Below are 20,331 nucleotides of genomic sequence, written 5' to 3' on the forward strand. Positions count from 1 at the left end.
ATTGCAGGACTTTTTTTGAGTACAGAAAATCCTAACAACAAAAATAATGACTCTAAAATTACCAAATGCAATTATAGAAACTATTTGATCTTACCACGGGAGAGACATATCAAAGGATGACAGCTCAGGCTTCAGAGTAGCAACTTCTGGGAACAATTATTTCAGTTGTTTAAAAGGGGAGGTATGGGGGCTGAACAAAGATGATCACTGTTTCTCTTTTAAGTAGATATCATATATGACTGAACGTATGTATTGAAAAGTTTTGTTTTTTTTAAAATATATTTTATTGATTTTTTACAGAGAGGAAGGGAGAGAGATAGATAGTTAGAAACATCGATGGGAGAGAAACATCGACCAGCTGCCTCCTGCACATCTCCCTCAGGGGATGTGCCCACAACCCAGGTACATGCCCTTGACCGGAATCGAACCCGGGACCTTTCAGTCTGCAGGCCGACGCTCTATCCACTGAGCAAAACCGGTTTTGGCTGAAAAGTTTTTTTAAGTGTGCCAAAACTTTATGTCTATGGGGACACTCTATCACTTAATGAATAAGTTGGACATAATAAATGTGGTTTGATTTTTTTTAAGTATCTATGGCTATACTAAACCACAAGATGTTATTGAAATGCGATAAGGTGGTAATTGTAGACTGCACATTTCATCTAAGGAAAAGCCATATTGCCAATGGAAATGTGACCTTTATTTTTTAAATCCTTGAAAATGCCATCTTTTGAGCTACAAATATATGTCTTCAGACAAACCAGTTCAGAAGATAATATAGAATAAAAAAAAAAAAAAAACAGATTTATACTAGATTTCAGATTTTTTTTATAAGCCCAATGAGGAGTGTAGTCAATCACATTTTACATGTGAGGAAACTAAGACAGTCAAATAAATTGCCCAAAATGGCAAAGAAAGATTTAAGCCTAGATTAATGTATCTCTAACCAGTGGGCAAAATAATCAAAATCTACTTTTAATATTTGATTGTTTTTCTATTAGCCAATTGTTAAATGAAGTCATTCTTACTAGTGTTGCAGAGATTAAAATTGCCAGTGTGACCTTGAACAAGTCACCTTAGCTCCCTAACCTTTCATAACTTTATTTTAAATAGGGTGTTCTTGATATCAACATGTTAAGTCTACCAAATGATCATAAAGATATTTTCCATGTCTGAAGTTCTTTCATTTTATAATATTAAAATATATCAATTATTTGAATAGCCATTTTATTCAGCTTAATCTTTGAATCTATCCTACATACTATTGTGTTTCCATTTTCCCCATCACATTGGGCCATGATTTCAAATAATAAAAAGCTTTATAGGTTACCATCATATACTGTCACAACAAGGTATTAATATATTATACAACATTATAAAGGTGCCATATTAAGTCAATAAAATGAATTTGAGTGACAACCAAAGGAATCACTAAATATAGATACCCTAAAATACATGCAAGTGATTATAGATTTTGCCAGCAAATGATTTATTTCAAAGAGAAACCATAAAATTCATAAAACTCTATAAACTCCCTTGAAAATATGATGGAAAGATTTCTTTCCCCAGAATTGTCTTGTGAAAAATATTCTAATTAAGAGAATTATTGTGTTCGACTGTTTTAAATGAATTGTTTTCCCAATAAAGTAGATGAATATAAGGGCAAATTGGTATCTGTTCCAAAGAGCTGTAGCCCGTTTCCCTACTGGCCCTTCCTGGGGGTGGAAGAGCAAGATTTTTAACCTCTCTAACCCTCAGGTCCCTCATTTGTAAAAAGGAGTAATTGTAGAGCCCTTGTGGTATTGATGAAAGGAAAAATTAAGATAACATAGAAGCTAGCATAGTGTCTGGCACATAAGCCATTGATATTAATAAGAAAGTTGCTTAGCCCTAACCGGTTTGGCTCAGTGGATAGAATGTCGGCCTGTGGACTGAAAGGTCCCAGGTTCAATTCCTGTCAAGGGCATGTACCTTGGTTGCGAGCACATCCCCAGTAGGAGGTGTGCAGGAGGCAGCTGATCGATGTTTCTCTCTCATCGATGTTTCTAACTCTCTATCCCTCTCCCTTCCTCTCTGTAAAAAATTAATGAAATATATTTTTTTTAAAAAAAAGAAAGTTGCTTAAGATTATAGATTGCCATGGCCGCTCTGGGTCATTGTATGTCTAATTCCTTTTGTGTACACAACAGTGACTTAGGTTAAGGTTTGTCTAGAAAGACAGCTGCTCTCAGTAAATAATGAATGTTGCAGGGCTGCCTTTATTAGCACTAACCTAATATCTGTATTAGCTTCCCAAGGCTGAGATAGCAAAGTACCACAAAAGTGAGGGGCTAAAAAGAGAATCCATTCTCTCAGTTCTGAAGGTTAGAAGTCTGAAATCGAGGTGTCATGCCAGCTTTGTTCCCTCTGGGACTCTGGGGAGAATCCTTCTTCTGGCACTGCCAGCCATCCTTGGCTCACAGATGCATCACTCCAATCTTTGCCTCCATCACATGGCACTCTGCCTGTGTCTGTGTCTCTGTGTCTTCTCTTCTTATTATAAAGACACCAGTCATATTGGATCAGGAGCCCACTCTACTCTCCTGTGACCTCATCTCGATACAAATAATTACATCTTCAAAAAAAATCTATCTATACCAACAAAAGCCTAGGTGGTCCTCGCACCCTCGTACGCAGCGTCGTCACAAGATGGCTGGCACAAGATGGCCACCACATGGATGGCCCCCACAAGATGGCCACCACAAGATGGCCATGTGCACAGTGGAGGAGGGGCCTGGCGACTGCTCCACATGGTGAGGCCTGTGGGTCCCGGTGTCTCTGCGCCTCACGTGGAGGAGGCAGGTCTTGGAAGGGGAGGGCAGTTGTGGGCAATCAGGTCAACAGGGGAGGGCAGTTGGAGGCGATCAGATTGGCAGGAGAGCAGTTAGAGGGTGATCAGGCAGGCAGGCAGTTATGAGCCAGCAGTCCCGGATTGTGAGAGGGATGTCTGACTGCTGGTTGAGGCCCGATCCCTGCAAGGGGTCCCAGATTGGAGAAGGTGCAGGCCAGGCTGAGGGAAAAGCCTCCCCCCATTCACAAATTTCGTGCACTGGGCCTCTAGTTTTTAAATAAAATCATACTCTGAGATATTGGGAGTTAGGTCCACAATGTATCTTTTTGGAAAATACAACTCAACCCATAACAATATCTCTCACCTGGACTGTTGCAATGACTTCTTTTAAAGGCCTCCCTACTCCACAACCCCTCCCCCCCACAACACATAGAAGCACCTATATTCTAGTCCAAACAAAGCAGCAAGAGAGGGCTCCTAACAGGTATCATAAATCCATTTTTAAATATATATTTTTATTATTGACTTCAGAGAGGAAAGGGGAAGGAGAGAGAGAGATAGAAACATCAATGATGAGAGAGAATTATTAATTGGCTGCCTCCTGCCTCCTGGGGATCAAGCCCATAACCCAGGCATGTGCCCTGACCAGGAATCAAACCACAACTTCCTGATTTATATTTTGATGCTCAATCATTGAGCCACACTGGTCGGGCCATAAATCATTTTTAAATACTGTTAATAAGCAGATGAATTTAGTCAAACTATATTCAGAATCTTAGATTTTTCTCTGGGTCATGCTGATGAGTTTATTTGCCAGAGACCAAAGCATAACAAGCATTTGCATGAAAGTGCAAAAGAGACATTGGAAGGCCAATGGACCTTGATATTCAGCAGGGCTGAAATCAGCACAAGATTGCTCCTGCTGCGATTGCAATGGCTCCAGGCAATTTCCTGACCTGATAATCCTTACATTGTTTACCAAACTTTACCTTTGATCTGCCTGTATGCATTGCTAAAGGGAAAATGTGTATTCAAAGTGAATAAAAGCAGGCAGGACACAGACTCGGTGTTCCTCTTCATGCAAGAGGTTTCCACCTGGCCCCCCAAGGCCTTCAAAATTCTAATTTCTTGTATAGTATACTCATTGTGTGTCTTGGTCCTCCATCAAGTCAACCTGAACCCACCATGCAGGTCGTGGCATTTATTCAACTGTCATTATGTTTTGATTAATTCCTTTGACAATAGGCTCTCATTCGAGTTTGAAGCAAATAAGATAACAAGCTATGACCAGAACTTATACTGGACATAAGACCATTTTGAAGGCAAAATACTTTCCATAATAAGTTATTTACCAATTCTTCTATTTCTAGGACACTTGGAAAATATTTTACTATATCCAATATTTAAAATTCATAAAAAGAACCAATTATGGGCAACTAAATAAATTCACAGGGCCCTGAAATGGTGGAACATTTTAGTTGAAATATTCTAGCAACTCTTACAAATAAACCTTAAAAGGAAACCCTTCAGTAGCACTCTTTACCCCACAAAATGTTACTTTTATAAGAAATAACCTAAGAAAGGTCCTAGTGTATGACACTGCTTAACTTTATATCAGAAAACTTAAAGGAACAGCTTCTAAAACAAAGATGCATTAATATTTAGCCAGTAACTCTTTCTCAAAGAATCCATTCAACCTAAAAGCCCCAATGCACAGCAGTAAGATAAACAGCACCAAAAACAGGCTGTTAATGGACTATGACTCTGCTCACAGATTCAAGGATGAAGCATGTAAATTCTACAAGAGAAAAGGTTCACCATCTAGGGAGAAAATGCTACTCAAAATCAATGAAAAGGCAGTTTACAAACTGTCATAGTTTCAAGTGATTTTGATTAGTACCGTGTCAGTGAAGCAGAAGGGTCACCTCACATTCAGCAAGTCAAAAGGCCTCCTGTCAGCAAAACTACTCCAAAATGCCTACAAAACAAAGAGTTAGCACCTTGTAAATTATTTTCTTGCCAGCTAATTAATAACGTGATTATGGAAACCGCAATAGGAATTTTAATTTTAATGGACTTATAGTTGACACTTCTGTGTTGAGATTGGTCTACTTCCTGTCTGCATAAAAGCTACCTCACAGAGTCAAACCAAAAACTTCTTGGTAATATAAACAATATTCTCACCGAAATATATATAATATGTATTACATGCTTAGTATGTGCTAGACAATATTCTAAGGCTTACAGGTATTCATCATTTAATCCTTATAGCAACTTAACGAGGTGGGTACTATTGTAATCTTTATTTTACAGATGAGCCATCTGAGCTGCCTGGACCCAGGTATTCTGGCTCCAGAGTCTCCATACCCTTAAACATTACAGTATGTTGACCCTAAGAATCATTTTTTCAGAGCCCTTATACTTTTACTCTATTAAGCATCTCAACTTCAAAATATCCTAGAAACAAGCTTTTTTTTTTTTTTTAATTCCTCTCACCACTTACTTCTCCCATAATTTTTCTCACCTCTGTGAGTGGTATATAAATCTTTCAGTTGCTCAGGCTAACAACTTGAGAGTTATACTTGAATCCTCTCTTTTTCTCACACTACACTTCCAATCTATCAGCATAGCTGGTCAGCTCTACCATCTAGATATTTTTTGAATCTCACCACTGCTCCCAAATTCCATTCAAGTTTCTATCATCCTCATTCAAGTCTCTACCATCTTCCACCTGGAATAGTGCAGTGGCCTCTTCAAAAGCCTTCCTGCTCAATATATTCTTACCCCAACACATATACCAGCACACATACTCTAGTGTGAACACTGAAGCAAGAGAGGGCTCTTAAAAACAACAACAAAGAGAGTGATCAACCTCAGCTCAAGCCAGCAAAGATTTCACCCCATTGTAAGGGATGACCAATCTATACCCTAATTGAGAAACAACCCCCCCTCCAGCTTCCATCTCCCTTCATTCACCCAGAGACCTTGCTTCTGTAATTATCCCCACTCATGGATCATCAGTTTGTCCCTCTCTTTTAGATCTTCCCCATCAGCATTAAAAAAAAAAAAAAAAAAAAAAAGCTGTTCTAGCCCTAGCCAGTTTGGCTCAGTAGATATAGTGCCCACTTGTGGACAGCAGGGTTCGATTCCAGTCAAGGGCAAATATCTCAGTTGCAGGTTCAATCCCCAGCCCCGATGGAGTTCATGCTACAGGCAACCAATCGAGATGTCTCTCTCACATTGATGTTTCTCTCTCTGTCTCTCCCCGCTCTTTCCACTCACTCTAAAAATCAATGGAAAACTATCCTCGGGTGAGGATTAACAACAACAGCAACAAAAGCTGTTTTTAGCTACCAAGATTCTTCTTCTGTCCAGTATACCTTTAAAGTGCTGTGCATACACATTACATTAAATACTGTCCCCTAGTCACTCCCTAACTTCTGACTCTTTTTTTATTCACATGAAATATATCACTACATGAAATTGAATTACATGCACACTATTTCTCAGTTTGCTTACTGCTTGTCTCCTTCTCTAGACTATGGGTATCATAAAACAACATCTGTGTTGTTCACAGCTACTCACCAAGTGTCTAAGACCAGAGACTTGTGTATAATCCGTGCAGAATAAAGATTTTGGAATGAATTAATGAATGAATATAGTAGATATATTCTGATACTCTTTCTACATTTTTTCTTTGCTATAAAGAAAACTAGTCATTTGGGATGAGGGCCTGACCAATATTGAGCATATTGCTTGGAGCTTTCATATAACATTATTATTTTAATGTATAGTCTATTAGTTTATTAGACCTCCTAATAGCAGCTATATGTGGCTACACTATTTAATATAAATGCACCATCAACCTTCAATTGTATTACTCTACTTATTCCCTGAATTATTCACTCCGTGTCTAAATAGTTGAATCCACTATCTCCAGTTTCCCCTGCAACCACTGATGAGCACCCTGGTTTCCTTGAACTCTCTCCATTACCTTTTGAAATCACTTTAAATTCCACTTTATTATCTACATTGTTGCAAACCCTTTTGGCAAAGGTTTGAAGAAAACAAATTTATGTATTTAAATTGATATACTATCTCTTTTCAACATTACACTTTTCTTAACCTCCTAAATCTACTTAACAATTATGTGTGTATATATATATATATATATATATATGTATATATATATATATATATATATATATATATATATATATATATATATGAAATGCCCAGCACACGAAATTATGTGCGGGTAGGGTCCCTAGGCCTAGCCTGCGATCAGGGCCATCTTCCCCCCGGCTCACCAGTCCCCAGTCCAGCCCCACCACTGCCACACACCCTGGTTCCTCCAGTGATCAAAAGAACAGCCTTGCGCCATCAAAGGGCACCTGGCCCTTTACTCCCTTTAAAGAAGTAAAATAAACGCCCTCTCTCTGCACCTGTCTCTTCTCTCCCTTGTGAATCCTTTCACAGCCAGCGTCACCAGCCAAAACCCTAACAATGACGTGGGAAACCCAATCAGGAAGGTCTATGCCTGTGGGAGGAGGTGCAGGGAACCAGGGCTGCCCCCTTGCTCCTGCGCTGCCCTCCCTCCTCTGTCCCTGCACTGGCCCAGCCACCTGGCTTGGCCCCTCCCCCATCGCGGAACCACTCCGCTCAGGCTCTGGCCCAGCCCATCCTGTAGGGAGGAGCATGCGCAGTTTCTTGCAGACCCAGGCTGTGGAGTAGGGAGGTGGCAGGTACTTCCTGAGGAGGGTGTTTGTGCTTTAAAGCTGATGTTCTCCATCCACCTCCAGCAGTGAAGGCTGAGGGTCGCTGCAGGTGCTGACATCCTTGTTGAAGTCCCCGCTCCAGAGCCTCTCACAGCGGTGAGCCCACGTCCCAGGAGGCTGCATAGTGGAGGCTCCATGTTCCTTTTAGAAGAAACTGAGGATCCATCGGAGCCTGCGGGATAGGGGGAGGGACCAAGAGGTCTGCCTTCTGCCTGCTCACCAGTCCCCAGTCCTGCCCCGCTGCCACCCAGTCTGGTTCCCCATGGTTCCCTGTTGGCTATCCAGCGATCGGAGCCTGCAGGCTTGAAGGAGGGACGGAGAGGTGGTCAATGCACCTCATAGCGACTGGTTGACCAGTTCTGGTCGACCAGTCGTTCTGGTCATTACTTCTGCTGGCCTTTTATTGTATTATATTATATTAAATTATATTATATTTTATTATATTATATATAAAGGCCTGAAGTTGTGATGCCCTCACACCATAACGACCGGTCACCAAGAGGCTGCATGCGTGGCAGGCACACGTGGTTGGGCAGGGACTTGAGGCTGCATCCCTGCGGCCCCGGCAGGTCTGGGTCTCACGCGGGTGAGCAGGGACTTGACTCTAGGTCTCAAGGCGCCAGCGAGAATTGATGCTGTGTCCCTGCGGACGCTGGCCCAGACTCTGGCAGGAGGGAAGAGAAAGCCGGATACCCGCAATATTAAAATATTTCCTCTAATTAATTCCCTTTTAATGTGCATGAATTTTGTGCACCAAGCCACTAGTGTATATATATATATATTAGAGGCCTGGTGCATGAAATTCGTGCATGGGTAGGGTCTCTAGGTCTGGCCGGTGATCAGGGCCAATCGTGGCCTTCCAGCTGCCAGCCAGGGCCTTCCTTCATTTCGTGCTGCTCCCTGGTGGTCAGTGCAGGTCATAGCAAGCAGTCAAACTCCTGAGGGGAAATTTGCATATTAGCCTTTTATTATATAGTAGATATATATATGTATATATATATATTTGTAGCTTAGTGCCCATTTCTTTCTCAGACTACAAAAGCAATTACACTTGTAAAACTCCATTGCAAAAAACTACTCAGAATAAACAGAATGAAATGTCATTCTGAATGACAGGACAGAGCGTTCAAAAACATCAGTATTCACACAACAAACACCAATTTGTTGAGCTCACCAACAGGTTGCAGGGTTCTCCCTACAGTGTTGACAAGTACAATTGTAGAGGCTGCTGTGGAGTAATCAGGAAAGCTTGAAAAGAAGCCAGGAGAAGGCTCATAATGATAGTATTTAGAGTTTATTGCCTTCCAATAAAAATAATCAGACAAAACCATGTTGCCCCATATGGCCTTACTCTGGGAAACCTCATGGAGTGTCATTCAGAGAGTGGAAGGAGAGTTCTGCCTTTCTCTCCTGACCTACAGAGAAATGGGGTCAAGACTCCTAAGGAAAGCTGTGCCTATCCAGGATCTGTGCAAGATCTGTGGAAGAGCCGTTGGAAAATATCAGGACAGCAATGCCTCCTGTGCTAGGCAAAAGCTTCTTGGGGGTTCCTTACAGGATGAATAAATTCTGGAAATCTGCTATACAATAGTAGTGCCTGTTAGTGACAATATTATGTTGCACTCAAACTTTTGTTAAGAGTTAGATCTCATGTTAAGTGTTCTTATCACTTAGTCACAAACACAGAGGGAGACAAGAAAACTTCGATAAATAAATAGATGATCGAGATAGATAGATAGATAGATAGATAATAAACTAGTTTCCACTTGAGTGGGAAATATTGCTTATAAGCCAAGTTTCTCTCTCTGAAGCATCAAGTGCCCATTCATGGAGCTAGCTAATAAGATTAAAATCCCACTCAATGTGTAATGTGGGGAGTATAATGGGACACTACCATGGGTGCTCACAAGCAACCGTGAAGATCAGGAATTCTCATCTGTCACTCCCTTAAGGGGCTATTGAATCCCTGAAGATGGATTCAGGCTGCCTACAGCATTGGACTTGCTCGCCTCTCCCTGGAAGTGTTCACATGACTGAAAGTGAGAATTAGTTTGCAGAACAGTCTGTCTTTAATTCAGACCATGTATCAATGCACACTACTACATTTCTGAAGAGGAAGAAACAAGCTCACTCTATTTCAAAACGGTTCTCTGAAGTAGTCAGTGGTTAAAATACACATCTTCAGGGTCCAGGGCAGCAATTTTCAAACTGTGTTTCCAGATACCAAGGGTTCAGGGGCTTCTTTATAGGTCCCTTGGGACAGGAATTAATCACAGAGAGAGGGCTCAAATTAGTGTCTATAGGTGACAATGCCCTCTCACTGGGCAGCCTCATCTATTAAATATTGGGATTTTTGAGAACATTCTTTTATATATGCAAAACTTTATCTAGTGATTGTATAGGGAAGAGTAAAATCTTAAAATTCCACTTCGTCTTGATGGACGTGGCCTCCTTTAGACACACAGAACCTTACTTACCTCAGGAAGCTCTGTGGAGATGAATATATTTAGATTTAAAGACACTCTGAGACCTAGCCAGTTTGGCTCAGTGGATAGAGCATTGGCCTGTGGACTAAAGGGTCGCAGGTTCGATTCTGGCCAAGGGCATATGCCTGGGTTGCGGGCTTGATCCCCAGTAGGGAGCATGCAGGAGGCAGCCTACCAATGATTCTCTCATCATTGATGTTTCTATCTCTCTATCCTTCTCCCTTCTTCTCTAAAATCAATAAAAATATATTTAAAAAATAAAAATTAAAAAAAAATAAAGACAGTCTGAGATCTTAAGAAAAAAAAAAGACTATTAGAAATATTTATGCAAGCTTTTGTTAGATAAGATACTATATACTGTATTTTGTTCTTGTGCTACATATATAGTTAGACTTTAATAAATACAACAAAAATTTATTGGGACAAAGTGATTCATCTTAGACATCATCTTTGTAGAGAGAGGATAAAGGATGTCTGGACTGCAAGCATGTTACCTTCCGGCATGTGGGTTACTTGATTATTAAACTAAAAGGACTTGTAAACTCATTTTCAAGCTTGTAAAAGTCAGGTCACCTGTTCACTGCAGAGAACTTCCAAGGCCACATTCCTTCCTCTCAGTCCTCCTTCTAGTCAATGTCCAAGGCACAGCTGACCACACCCTCCTGGTGTCTTAGAGAGCGCCCTCCTCTGTTTCTCACCTTACCTGTCTCTCCACTATTTCAAGCCTCCTCCATTCTCTTCCCTGCCAACCTTTACAGGATTGGTGCTGTCTTGCCTGGTAGCAAGAGTGGACAAGGTCTAGTTATGTCAGGACCTCCTTTTATCTGCAGCCACAAATGACTAGGGCCAGAGGAAAAGCACATTGCCTACGGGAAAATGCCAAGACTCAAAGCAGAGACATGGGTCCCTATGAGGACCCAGAGGTCTGTCTGTCTTTGAGGGCACCCTATTGAAAGCCCTAAGAGAAGAACCAGGACAGGGAAACCTACACAAACAAATGAGTAGGGTAAAATCAGACCATAAGCTGGAGGTTGTGGGTTGTTGTCATAACACACATTACCTATTCTAGGACTCCTACACCAAATAGTTGAACTAGGACCATTGAAAGGCCTGGGATACACAGCACCTGTGCCCCGAGATTCTATCCTCATGGCTATTTGTTCCATTTTCATCCTGTTTGAGCCCTTGCAATTTAATCCATTCTCATGTTCTAATCTACAGGCTCATATATCCATCTCAATCCTAGAACATCTAACATTCTTTTAAGTATCAATAGTCATTAATGTACAGCTTTATTTATTCTGCTTTTAAAATCCTCAGAGGGTAAAATTAATGAGACTTATTGACCAGTTATAGTATCAGGGAGAAGATACATTTTAAAATCACCCCAGGTTTTAAATATAACAGATTTGATGAAAAAAATAAGCAATATATCTGAAGTGGTAGATATACATTTATAATTTACTATAACATCAATAACTTCCCAGATGTTGCTCAAGGACCTAAAATTGTACTGAAATTTGAGATATTTGAAGATCACTTTTTTTTTGGCGGAAATAATGCACACAAGGACCCTGTGACAGATCGTGGTGAAGATATGCACTAGGTAGATGCATATTACAGTGCTTAGAATAGAGGCATGACTAAATGTATAATGTTGAGAATTGTAAGCATATAGATGATAGTTTTAACCCAAATAGTAGGTAAAAGTACCCACTTAGAGGGGAAGCAGAAGTATAGTAGTCATACGGACAATCTCGCAGAACATGTGAGTGCTCTATTCTTGGTCCCACCATGCACGAGGTCATTTAGAAAACAGTGAGATAGTCATGGAGCAACAGCTTCCTCCCAAAAATTCAGAAATGTTCAACTGGTTCATATGTCCCTATAATATGTTCTAAAAGAGGTACTGGGTAAAGGAAAGGTAGGAGCAAAATAATCCAACATTTGCTTATCTAAATCTCCCCCCCCCCCCCACACACACACACATACACACGCACACACACACGATGTTTAAGAAAGCTGAATGAAGAGAACTACTGTTTAGAGTGGACCTATTTCAAAAGAGTTTGGGTTAATCTAGATATAATGTAACTAGTTAAAGAAATTATTTGGTTTTTGTAGCTCACACAATTAGAATCTATCTATAAATAGCTATGCACACAGCATGCATAATAAATGCTCACTGAATGAGAACACTACCATTTTTCCCCCTGGTACTATGGGAATTGATTCAATTCTTTCTTACATATTTTTGCAACTGTATAACAATTAGCAATGTAGTCTTTGAGTAATTTCCATTTAGATTCCTTATTGTGATTTCTTTTTTTTTCCCCAAGTGAACACTCTTCGTTATCACTTATTGTTAATAATAAATTGTTAACTTTTTTTTTCTTTTGGTGATGTTCTCTGCGATTAGGTGTTAACTTTCAGGAAGTTAATTACCATAGTTTAAAATTATAGGATATGAAGTATGTTTTAAAGAAACAAGTGTTTAATGAAAAGTTATTTAAACAGCTTTGTCTATAATTGCTAAACCCCGTACCTTCTTGACCAACATTGTACATTATTTGTTCCTAAAAGAATTTTCAAGATGAGATTGAACGAACACAAAAAAAGATGATTAGATTCATGTTCATCCTCAGTAAAAACTGATAGTTTCAGAATTAAAATTTGAGTCTGTCCTTGCTCTCATGTTGGGTCCCAATTCTGCATATTTTGTGGACTAGCTTCTCCCTGCCTTTCAAACTACAAAATGGAACATGGGCACGCAAAGGTCATCTCGGCCAGCTACTTTTTCAGAAAACGTGGCGCAGTGACATTTGAATTCAACCTCATGTCTACTGAACTACTCACTCGACTTACTTTGACAGATCTGAGTATGATGGATGCAGATTTCCATCCAAAAGGTTTGGCTAGGCCTCAGCAGTAATATAACCTTTCTTAAAGGTTATTTTTAACCACTTGTTAAAAATTCCTGGAGGAAAAAAAATGTGACATGCCCTTTAGTAAAATGAATACAATAATATACCTACAATTGATACCACTACAGTCAATTTTGGCCAATTGCCTGAGAGAACCTCCTTCTTAATAGCCCGGGGCTGTCCGGTTCTGGCCCAGCATCTTGAGTAGAGGCCTAAAGTAAAGATTATGCAGAAACTGTGCCACACTGTAATTCTGAAAAGAAAAGAAAAAAGGGGGAGGGGAACCCTCTAAGGTAGTTCTGGTACAACATTCATTATATTGTCAATTAGCTCTGATATTGTTTTTATAAAGTCAAATCAAATAAACGCAATAGATTTATTCACTAGGAATCCCATTGACTCAGTGAAGGTTAATCTAGCAGTTAAATATTGTGTGGTTTTACTCTCAAAGATTTTAATATGATGCCATCTCCGAGAGATAAAGTAGAATTAAGAACTATAGCCATCAGCACATTTACTGGACCAACACAATTAACAGCACTCCATTTGAGATAATAACCTAAAATTATTTCCCAACTAAGAGTCCATGTACTCTTACAATTTGTTAGTGATTGGTTAAGAAAAAAAAAGGTTATACAAATATAATTAATCTTCTGGCTCACGAAGTGTAGGTAATGCAGATTTCATTATGACAGCATCAAAGTTAATATATTGCCATTTTCAATTCACAACTGAAAATGTATTATTCTAGTGCTCTCCACTTATTAGGGTAATAAGAGTAATTAGCAGCAGCGCCATGCTGGCTACACATGATTTGAGCTGTATGTGTGTGGGTTTGGGTGAATGGGTGGCATTGATCAAAGCTTTCCTCGTGAATCCCTGTTGCCTCACCACGAGGCAGCTATGGATACAGGCAACTCCAGGAGACAGCTCTGAGGAAGATGTAAACCTCCTGGGAAGATTTCCCTCCCGCCTTCAGGCAGCAGTAGGGACCCAGGGCAATGCTCAGAGTGGGATGCAAACTAACAACATAAAGAAGAGCTGCTGAATGGCATCACCCTTCTCTGAGATCAAGGAAATACTTTTGTCTAAAAGCCATTTAGTAGTTTTTCAATATTTCCACTGAAAAAACAAACCTTTCTATTTTATTCTTTTTTTGTGAAATACTGAGTGTATTTTATCTGTTTTTTACGAAAAGAAAAAATATTTCTTCAAGCCAATTTAACTAGTATAAAAAGCTAGAAAGAAAATAAATGCCTATGTTTTGAGATGCCCATCACTCAAAAAAAAAACAAAAAACAAAAAACAAAACAAAAAAACACCTTACTATACTCTTTTGTTTAAGCTAAATATGCAAATACTAATACTGATTATTTTTTCTTAAAACCCATTAACTATTGGCTTCTATGAGGACTCTAAGTTTAAGTCTACCTCAGGAAAATAGGTACTATAAAATACATGATATGTGAGAACCTAATTAAAATTTCATTTTAAAAATTTGCCAAAACCGGTTTGGCTCAGTGGATAGAGCGTCGGCCTGTGGACTGGAAGGTCCCAGGTTCGATTCTGGTCAAGGGCATGTACCTGGGTTGCGGGCACATCCCCAGTAGGAGATGTGCAGGAGGCAGCTGATCGATGTTTCTCTCTCATCAATGTTTCTGACTCTCTATCTCTCTCCCTTCGTCTCTGTAAAAAATCAATAAAATATATTTTTTTAAAAATAAATAAAAAAATAAAAATCAGTGTTTCCAGCTTTATTGATTAGACAATGATACCTAAGAGAAAACTATAAAGGTAGGAAACCCCCATTGGAATTTTGTAAATTATTTTCCTGTCTCATTCTTTAGATGCATGAATGTAGAACATTGAGAGAGAGAAGGGGTAAAGCAATCCAGGATAGGGTATCTGATGTGTTTGAACATATGGAGATAAAGTGTGAGTAAACTTCCCATTTTATGACTTTTCTAAAAAGCCCAGAGCATGTCTTTACATGCATTCAATTCTGTCAACAGGACTGCTGTGACATCCTAGTTGGTACACATACCTTTACTTCTAAAAAGCCTTCTGTGCATTGAAGGCTCCGTGAGAATGCCCATGTGCATAGCTTCTCCAAAGAGCATAAACACCCCTGACTCAAAATTGGTTAAGTTCTAAATGCACAAGTACTATGACTACCAGATCTGAAAATTATTATAGGTGCACAGGCCCCAGGCAGGAAAGAAATTAAATTGGGTTTAAATAATATTTTTAATAAGTAACATTTATGCTTAAAATCTTCTGGATGTGATTTTGTAGCTTTTGATGGAGAATAAAATTTCATACTTTGTACACACATTTAGATTTCTCCAGTTGGCATTAAACTATGTAGGATTTATGGCAGACATGGATGGACAGCTGAATGGATCGACGGATGGATGGGTACCCCATATGTGCAAGAGAGATTATGAGAAAACTGTATTAAGTAAAAAAAAATGCCAAGCCCCTGTTTTCAGAGGTGAGCACTGAAATAATAGCTATTAGATGAAAATAGAAACTTTTTTTCTTGAGGGGTAATCTTACACCTTTAGATCTTTGATAGAAGAGACCCTTCTTGATCAAGAAATTTAGCTGATAAAGAATTCCCATCAAAAGCACAGGAGAATGGTACTAAAAACAAAAACAAACTGAGGAAAGACAGCAAATTCATTTGGAGGATGAGGATGGGCCTGAATTGTTAAGTCCTTTGTAGAGCTAGGTTAAACTTTATAATACAGACAATCTGTAGAAATAGGGGCTTGTAATGGACAATCATCTCTGCATTTTAAGAAAATAATTTTAGTGGAGATACAGAAAAAAAATATAATAGGAAATACATAGAGGAGAGCTGTAGGAATGGAGAACAGAGGCCAAACTTGAGGGACATTTCTTAAGTCCAATGGGTAGGCCTTGAAGGATAATTAAAGAAAGGGGATGGAGGAGGGGAAGGAGTCAACAAAGACTAGCATTTCCATCTTGGGATACTGGATATAAGGTGAAATCATCAACAGTGAATTCAGGAGAAAGAGCAATTTCGCTGGGGTTGGGACTTAGTATGACTTATAGAATGCTAATATTATAAAGTAGCTATGAAATAGTCAAGAAAATAAATGTCTTATAAATTCCTGGAAGCATAAGGCTGTCACTCCAGAGAGAGGTTGTATATTTATGAGGCACCTACAAAGTCAATAGGCTGAAGAATGGGGAAAGAGAGAAGGGGTCACTAATATTTAAAATATTGGTGAAGAAAAAAGATCCAGGAAAGGACAAAAAAATTATCAGAATGATATAAGAATCAGGATAGCTATTATTATTTTTTAAAATATATTTTTAATTGATTTCAAAGAGGAATGAATAGGGAGAGAGAAATAGAAACATCAATAATAAGAGAGAATTATGAATTGGCTGCCTCCTGTACATCCCCTACTGGGGATCAAGCCCACAACCTGGGCATGTGCCCTGACTGGGAATTGAACCGAGACCTCCTGATTCATGGGTCCATGCTCAACCTCTAAGCCACACCAGCTGGGCTAGAAGGCAACAGAAAGGTGGGTATTTATGTATGTAAGTATGTATTTATTTATTGTTATTTAAATCTTTATAGTTGAAAGTATTACATATCTCCCCCTTTTCCCCCCATTGACCCCTTCTGAGAAGTGTATTTTTAAAAATAGGAAGTGATCAATTGGGTCAAATGCTGGGGGGTGGGGGGGTTAAGAAGACTGTAATCCAAGGAGTAGCATACAATTTGACAGATAGTGATGTTTATTTTAGTAAGGTAGTTTTTGTATTTTGGAGGATCAGAGGGGATTGACTGTAACATGCTAGATAGTGAATGAAAGTAGTCAAAAGAATGACTACTATTGATTCATTTATTTATTCAGTCATTCCATAGATATTTATTGGTCACTTATTATACTATGTCAAGCACTGTTCAAGACACTGGGAATATTGCAGTGGACAAACTAAGCCTCCTTTTTCTTACATACTTATGGGGAGAATATCCTTCCAGAAAATTCATCATGAGAAGCAGAAAAGAGAATAAGACTATTGCTTGACTAGGGAGGCATAATAAAGGGGAAGATTTTTAAGGATGAGAGAAATTCGAGCCTCTCTGTGGCCCAAACAAAGAAGATGCGAAAGGTAGAGGAGAGGACATACATAAAGAATCAAAGAATAAACAGGAGCTCAAGTCTTGGATAGTGGCAGGTATCCTCCAAGCCCACAATAGAGGTGCATATGGCCCCACCTTTGGTCACTGTAAATTCCCAAAGCCAAACTCTAGTGAACTGGGAACTCAGGGAGGGCATTACAGCTGTTTGATGACCCTCATGTCACTAAGTGCTGGACCAGGCTGGCAAGAGGATATTGTGGATCAGGCTGCCACACAAACCTCCAGGAAGAGAATACCTTGCATCCAGGAAGAACTCACCGTGTCGCTGTTGTAGACCTTGACCTCCAAGTCGCTACACCATCATTGGGCCCAGAATCTCACATGGAAGGAAACTGCATCCCAGAAGCATCAATAATTTAATTTTAAAGCCTTTTAGTGGGATTCCTAGGACAGAGTTTAGCACATGGAGACAATGAAATCTTGAACTGGTTTGAATGGAGTAGAAAACTCCTAGTAATGATAGCCACAACACAAGCAGGAGATGCGTGCTTTAGCCAGATGACATGTCAACAACAGGCATACTGTGACGGTGGTGTTCTCAGGTACAGCGGCTCAGTTAATTATGCTCCACAGTACACAGTACACTCTGTTCATCAGTGGTTGCAAGATTCATCTCTTGTTTCACTTTGTTTTCTCTCTTGTTTGTGTCCTTGTCCCAGTTCCGCTTCCTCTGAATAGACACCTACCTCTTCTAATGTGTTTGAGATAGATCCTTAAATATGCATGTATCCTTGTAAAATTCATAGTGTTCTGTTTGTGTTGCTAATTTACATAAGCAGTCTTGGGCAATAAATTCCCTGCTGTTTCCTACCTTTTCATCTCAGCATTATGTTTTTAAAATCCATTCATGTCGCTGAATGTACAGTCTGTCACTATAATGCAAATTAGCTCATATACAAATGCTAAGGAGGGAAATGATGTCAGGATAACAAAGAAGTTACATTGCTTCATAAGCTCTTTTCCCAGCTTTTTAATGTTTACGAATAAGAGCCACTGATCACAAAGTACACAGACCCAGCTGAATGCAGCCAGCATGGAGAACTACAGCAGTGTTCAAAATTTATTAGGGTGACCTTGGTTGGTAGATTATGTAGGTTTCATGTGTGCAATCCTGTAGTACATCATCTGTGTATTGTATTGTGTGTTCACCACCCAAAGGCAAGTCTCCTTCCATTTCTGGATCTTCTTGAGATCAACGCCAAACCAACATTTGTATGATGTGGAGGGATAGAGAGGGAGAGAGGCTCATCATTCTGAGACAAACTTAAAGGCATGAAAAGCAAGGTTCGTAGACGGCAATGAATTAGGAAGCACAAGTCTTCATCCCATGTACTTTGGCTAAAGAGTGTGGGAAGTTGTGATTACACAGTTGAGTATTTATATGTGGGGATTACTGCCATTATTAGATTATAATTGAATATAATCTTTATTAGCTATTAAATCACACCATTTTACTGTTACATGTTTTGACAGATTTTAAATAATAAACTTTCATCCATAAATTAAAAAAAACAACACATTTACCCCACCTCCTCTTGTCTTGGCTTAACCACCTACCCACTTAGAAGCCTTTAAATGTGGTTCTCTTCGATCTTTGCACCTTTGGCTCTTCTCTCCAAATTCAGCAGCATAAATATTTTTTACACTATCTTCCATCATTCTACATTCAAATTATTATGGTAAAGCCTTATATCTACTTTAGTATTTTTAAGCATTAGAAATCTGGTGTTTCTTTTCAATTGTTAATGCTCCTACCAGAATAATCTTTGTTCTTTTCAGTATTTTTATAGTGATAGCACATAACTTTGGAGTGACTTTTTCCGGCCCTATTCCCCCCATCATATGTTCTATCAATTTTAGGGCATGATTTTGCTAAACATAAGATTTTCAGACTTCAAATATCATTTTATAGCAGAAAAAAAATGTGTACATCTAAACCATTGTGTCTGGACTGCGTAGCACGTTGAATTCATTGTGCTTCTTCAGTATTTACTTACACATTGCCCTAGTAATAAATGTTTAGGCCATCTCCAACTTACTGAACATTCAGTGAATGACTGAGTGAAATACTAATAAGAGTCCCTGCTCTTAAAAAAACTTAGTTAGTTGTGGGGTAGAAAATAGATTCCTAAAAGGATGAAAATAATACAAAATGACATCTGCCAATTTCAGGTAAGTGGTATAGCAGATCAGTGGAAATAAAGGAAATATTCCATGAATGGTTTTAGAAAAGCTGGTTCTTTGGGGAGATTTTATTATTGTTAAGATACTGACCAGACTTTCTTATTGAACCCATATCTACCAGGCCTATCTCTGAAGAAGGATAATACTTCTCACTCATAGTTTGTCAGTGTTGGTCATATGATTTACATTGTCCTATAAAATGTGAGTGGAAGCTATTGGGCCACATCTGAAGAGAAGCTTTAATAATCAAGGTGCAGTTCTACCATCTGTCTTTCTCCTCTGTTGGCATGTCACAGATAAAGCCTGATCCCTCAGGGTCTAAAGTGAAAAAGACACAGACTCAGAGCCTTTCCTGAGAAGTTTTAAGCCACTGAGATCTGAAATTGTTACTGCAGTTTAAACTAGCCTAAACTGAACGATAGAGATATTCATTTAGTACAGAAGGGGAGGAAAGTTAAATCCTTACTTTGCACTGTAAATTAATTAATTAAGGAGTAAGACGGAGTATTAAAACATTAAAAATAGGATATTTTAAAACATATATGAGTAATAAAAGACCTAAATAGGATATAAAATCCAGTAGTCGTAAAGGAAAAGTTTGACATTTTTGACTATATAAAAATATAGCAACACATACAGTCTGGAAGAAAATTTACAATATATAAAACAATAAAATGATCTATAACTACAATGTAAATATGGATGTTAATACAATTTAATATGAAAAATATTAAATTGGAAAAATGGACTAAAGAAATTACCAAGCAATATGAAAAGAGAAAACAAAAGTGTTCATAGAACATATGAAACATGCTAAAACTTGTTCACAAGGAAAGGGAAGCAAATTAAAACAATGAAATAGCATTTTTCAACCTTCGGATGGTTTTAAACTGTCTGGAAAGGTTCCTGCTTTAATAGTGGTTTTCTCTAAAGAAGAGAG

Source organism: Myotis yumanensis, unplaced genomic scaffold (genome assembly GCF_028538775.1).
Source record: "Myotis yumanensis isolate MYYU_CA2020_CCGP unplaced genomic scaffold, mMyoYum1.0.hap1 SCAF_3, whole genome shotgun sequence".
Classification (NCBI taxonomy): domain Eukaryota; kingdom Metazoa; phylum Chordata; class Mammalia; order Chiroptera; family Vespertilionidae; genus Myotis; species Myotis yumanensis.